The sequence below is a fragment of the Lissotriton helveticus genome, chromosome 7 (assembly GCF_964261635.1).
Source record: "Lissotriton helveticus chromosome 7, aLisHel1.1, whole genome shotgun sequence".
NCBI classification, from domain to species: Eukaryota; Metazoa; Chordata; class Amphibia; order Caudata; family Salamandridae; genus Lissotriton; species Lissotriton helveticus.
In genome coordinates, this window is record NC_136068.1 from 1567266962 (window position 1) to 1567272668 (window position 5707).

The window sequence follows — 5707 nt, forward strand, 5'->3', positions numbered from 1 at the left end:
TCCAGTTTTAAAATATTAGCATGTGATGCCGCGCTACTCCAGAAATATTTTCTAAACCTTATCACCTTTTCCTTGAAGTTTCAAATCACACATTTTACTCATCAGTGGGGCCCATAACACTGCGAGTCACACATATATACTCTATTCTCTCTACTTCATGGATCGGTGAAATTCAAAGGAGAGCTGCTGGATCATAGCGGGGTGTCTAAATTAAAATAAATATTTATAATATGTGCACCTGCAGTTTAAATTGTTTACCATGGTTTTATCAAAGAGACAATTTATTCAGACACACCACCATTGATTGTCGATGGACCTGCTAGTAAAAAGTAGGCTAAGGATGAACAAGACCAGCTTAATTCTAGATTTATCTAATTTTTATTTAAAGAAAAATGTTCTAGCATGACCTTCATTTATTCACTCGTAATTCGTTTAATGCAAATAGATTTAAAGGAAAGAAAGAAATCTAGCTCATACATTTATTCAGTTTTAATTCAAAATTGATAAATAAACATGTTATTATTAAGATTATAGAACATGAATATTAGCAAAAGACACAATAGGTCCCAAAGTTCACCTCCCTATTCTCTTTAGCTATTAACCTCATCTAAAAACTCCGTATTCACTCAAGCAAAGTTAAAGTTTAGGAAAATGTCAAAGTTCTTACGCCTCAGGAAAATTCAGCATTCCGGCAGCATGTCAGGATACACAGATGGAAAATCGAAGAAGAGAGTTTTTTCTTAAGTCCAGACATACTCTTTTATACCCTTTTTCTCTAACTAATCTATCTAAATTCTGAAGCATTTGGGGTCTTCAACAGTTCTGATTGGTTAGTCCAAGGGGTGGATGAGCATAACCTCATCATCTTATTGTTTTATTTCCGCATGATCATCTCAATGAAAATGTTCTTTGTTCACAACATATCCGCTTCATTCTTGTCCTTTAAATGGTAATATTGGTCTGCGTTCTCACGCTTTCTCATCACGGACGACCATTTTGTTGGCACTCAGCTGGACTTTCAGGGCACATTGTCATTGAACCATTCCGCTCTGGCATTAGCAGCTCATACTCGACTTGCAGCTTTTTCTATCACGCACATGCGTACTGCATCTCAATCTCGAAGTTATAGAAATGTCCATTTTGTTCTAGGCCTCATAGGCCTGAACGGGAACTATTATAGAAACAGACACAATCAAATGTTAATTGTTGAAATATAACCCTTCTGTTTACCTTCCCCCTTACTAAGGTATCCCTGTTCGTTATTACCTAGCAAGATAAAGCAACATATATGCGTGATTTACTCACCAGTCTTCATGTTTTTGCCACAATTAAATAAACAGAAAGCACACTCATTGAACGAGACAACATCACTTAATCACTTAGTTAGTCGATTATAGTTTGCAACACTTAGCAAATTAGTTTTCCCAAGTGTAATTGTGTGTGCATTCTATTCTACCGTTGGTTAGTTTTCAAAACCACACGATCAATTCATGTTATTGTTATGAGCAAGTGACTTCACGAGGGATATACAAAATTTTGTTTTTCCACCTTGCTCCATCACATGCTGGGGAAGTGGATGAACAGCCCAATCCCCTTCGCACCAGCAGAGGGCGGCATAGCACTTCTCTACAGATGGTGCAGCGCTGCTCCATCTGAAGTTGGTAGTGGTTGGTACATTAGGTGGCGTGGAGATCCGGCATGAATCACGTTTCTTGTAGTCTTTAAGTAAATGGTTTCATGGTGACACTTATACCTATCAGTTGCCAGAAAGATCTAGCATAGCTGAATTTAAAAAAAAACAGCTCTTGAGAGGCCAGGGCAGGTTGCATCTAAAGTGATGCCAATTTGAGGTACCAGCCTGACAGAAGGAAAGACGGGTGCTTTTGCCGCCGCAGAAGATGATGTTTCTTTTATTGATATTAAGAGCCAGTGTGTAGGAAGGGGGAGTCTCTGGTTGGCGCAGTGCAGCACTGGCGACAAACAGGGCCTCTCTCTTCCTCGTCAGGGCTGAGGGTTACCTCTAAGAACAACCTCTGCTTACCCTCTAGGTAGTGTGGCGCAAGCAGTCTAGGCTAATCTCTGGGGCACATAGGGTTAAACATTTGCAATATCATACCACCACAACCAACCCACCACACAATGACACCAAACTGTTTTGTAGTAAAAAATATATTCTCTTTATATATTTTTAAAATCAGGCTTGTAAATACAGTTTGTTACTTTAAAGGATTGCGAGGTTCCAGTTACTCTTATTTATGTTGCCACAGTTCTTTTTAGTAATGTACAAGTCTTTATATGCACTTCTGAATGTTTTCTCACTTCCTTGTAGTTCAAAAATGGAGATTTCTCTGTTAAGGCGCTTTTGTTATAAATCTCCTAATTTCACAGTTCTCTCAGTGTTCTTTCCTTTCAAAGAGAAAGCCCCTCTCTGTTCTGGGGCTTTGGGACCCTCCTCGGCCTTCGGAGCGCCTTGCAGCGCCTCTCCTGCCTTCAAGGGTGAAACTGACTCGGCCCCTACCAACTCTCACGCATCTCGCGGTAGGCTTGGAATGGACACCAGAGAGGGCCTCGAAGAAACCCTGGGCCTTTTCCAGAGGTGGGGGCTGAGCTGCGGAGCAGAGCAGCAAGCAGGCGATGAGAGGAGCCTCTGGGGCCAAGGCACCTTCAGGAATGCTTTCTTTCAGGACTTGTCAGTGCAGAGGGGTCCCTTCTGACAGCGGAGGATCTCCGGGAGGCAAGGCACCCTTCACAGTGCGGTGCGGCCTCTCCTGGGGGGGCAGAGCAAGGCAGGGCATACAATTGGGAGCACACAGCGCGGGCTAATATGCTGCTTGCTTAGCACACAATACCTTCGTGTCCTTTTCAGCTTCGGTGCGGCCGATGCCAGGCAGACGTCCCTGTTGTGGTGCCTTCCAGGAGGGTGACGTGGCACGGAGACCACAGGAGCACTAACCTCGAGGTTGGCGGTGTTCAGGGGACACAGGCTTACAGGCAGGGGCTGCGTCTTGGGTTCGCCTGGAGAGGGGTGCAGCGGATTGCGAGGGTCTCTGCAGGGCTCTTTCCTCCCGATGGGCACACGTACTGGAGTCCGTCTCCTCTTCACTTTCCACAGCGCGGGGGCAGCAGAAGGTGGTGATCGGACCGGACAGGTCCTCTGCTTTGCGTTGTCTCTTCCGGTCGGGGAGGCAGTCACGGGGCTGGGGTCAGACAGGCTGACCTTTGCGGTGCGAGCTGCGACGGCAGGAAATTACGGTGCTTGGCAGGACAGGGGTTAGCACAGGTCCTTTAGGGCGGTGATGCAGAGTCGACAATACACAGCAGCTGTTCCTCTTCCAGACGGGGGTAGCGCCCACTGTTCCTGGGGCGCTGGTCAGGGGGCAAGTTCAGCAGCAAGCCCTTGGAGATCTTTCAGCAGAGTTTGGCACAAGTTGAATAAAAGCAAAGTCTTTCCGTCTTTCTTCTCCTGCTCTCCTTCAGCAGCAAGGCACCCACCACAGGCCAGTCTCTTGGGGTCAGAGTCAGTACTTCTCCATGCAGCTTCCAGGGTCCTTCTCTTCAGGCAGAGCTTCTTCTTTGCGCAAACTGGATCTAATTTACAAGGAGCAGGGCTCCTTCTTTTATACCCAGTTTCTTTTGTTCTAGCAAGCCAGGGGGGCCTCTGCATAACTGCTCCAGTCTCTGAGTACTTGTTGTGGGTACTTCTGGCTTCTGTATTCAGTGTGAGTGCAGGCACATCAGCCGCTCCCCAGGGGGGCGGAGCCGGCATTGTGAGGGCAGGAGTGGCCTGAGCACTTTGTTGACAAGCTTCGGTCCTTCCTGGGCCAGGTGCAGGCTGAGTCATCAGTCGCTCCCCAGGAGGGCGGAGCCAGCATTGTGGAGGCAGAGCACAGCCTGATGCATCATTCAGGGGAAACTCCCACCACCCACTAAGGTGTCATCTGGCTATTCACTACCTGTCAACTCCCAGCCCTGTCACTCACACACACCAGACAGTCAGATCCACATCCAAGCAGAGGCGGGCTGAAATGGTTAGGCAAGCAAATGCTAACTTTCTAAAAGTAGCATTTGCAAACACAGGATATTAAAATAAACTTTACTAAAAGAAGTATTTTATTATTCTGAGTTCAGGCATACTAAACATGAATTTCTACCATGTTCCCTGAGCCTGCTGGGATTATAGAGTGTAATAATTCCAGCAGCCCATCTGGCCTAGAAGGGAACAGGTAGCCTTACAATAGTGAAAAACGACTTTGGTAGTAATTCACTATTAGAACATGCCACACACATCAGGGCATGTTCTACCTTACACTACAATGCACCCTGCCCTCAGGCCTACCATAGGGGTGACTAATATGAAGTTAAGGGAAGGTTCAGGGGCTGGCAAGTGTGTGCACTTGCCCAGCTAGCATGACAGTACCAGACTGCACGCAGGTTCTGCAATGGCAGACCCTAGACACATTTTAAGGCTGCTTCTGTGGGTGGCGCAACCAGCGCTGCAGGCCCACTAGCAGTATTGGCATTCACAAGCCCTGGCACTCCTGGTGCACTTTACTAGGGACTAACAGTAAATCCAATGAACCAATCATGGACATCAATCACATGTACACTTTACAACAGGGAGAGCATATGCACTTTAGCACTGGTCAGCAGTGGCAAAGTGCCCAGAGTCATTAAACCAACAAAAACAGGTCAGAGAGAGTATTGGAGGAAGGCAAAAAGTTTAGGGATGACCCTGCCAAGAGGCCCAGGTCCAACACAACCCCCTTCCAGCCAAAACGCAGGGTAGACCAATCACCACTGTGATGGGCTTCCCTGCTTTGGGCGATAGAACCTGGACCTGGCCCGCAACAGCAGGGGCACATTCCAGTTCTACGCCAATCTGCACCTCCTTCAAATCCTCTGTTCATACTCTCAGGGTCCACCAAGCCAATCCATGGGAAACCCTTCTCTACACCTGTGGACACCACCTGTGCAGCCTTGAACCTTAATTCGCTCACAGGTGTGTCCCAACAGGCAGACAGAAAAATGTCACAGTGGCCACTGACAGTAGTCAGGAATGAGACCCAAGCCTTACGCCTCTCAGGGCTCTCAAACCTCTGTGGCCTTAAAGAGTGGGGGGCATTAGCCCCAGGTGCTTGGCACCCTTGGTCCCCTCTCCCTCCTGTCAGGTCAGGTATGCCATCCTGGCACTGACCCACCAGCCTCAGGTCTGTACCTGACGGCTGTACTAAAGACTGGGGTGGCCTCTCCCACACCCGGTCCTCCTCCTGGGGGCTCTGTACCCTCCCACCTGGAGTGGTACCCCCTTCCAGAATTGTCAGGGCACCTGTGGCAGGTGACCTGCACAATTCGCCCACCAGTTCAGGGGTGCTATCCTGCAACTGGGGCACCAGGTCAGGGGGGACACCCTGCACCTGGCCCTTAAACCTAGTGTCTAAACCCTCAAACTGCACCGGGGTCAGAGGCGAGGACTCCCTCCCTCTGCACCCCCTTCCACAGTACTGCCCACTCCCAACTGGAGTGGTACCCCTAGAAGTGACATGGGCCAGGACACTGATTACAGTGGCCCTGCCCTCCAGGTCAGACAACACCTGACCCTGGCTTCTCAACTCAGGGACCCAACCCTGCAGTTGAACACTTGCCTGGCGCACCAGGACTTTCCGGGGAGCACGCCTGCCCCCCCTGAGGGTGGCACATAGCTCATGTG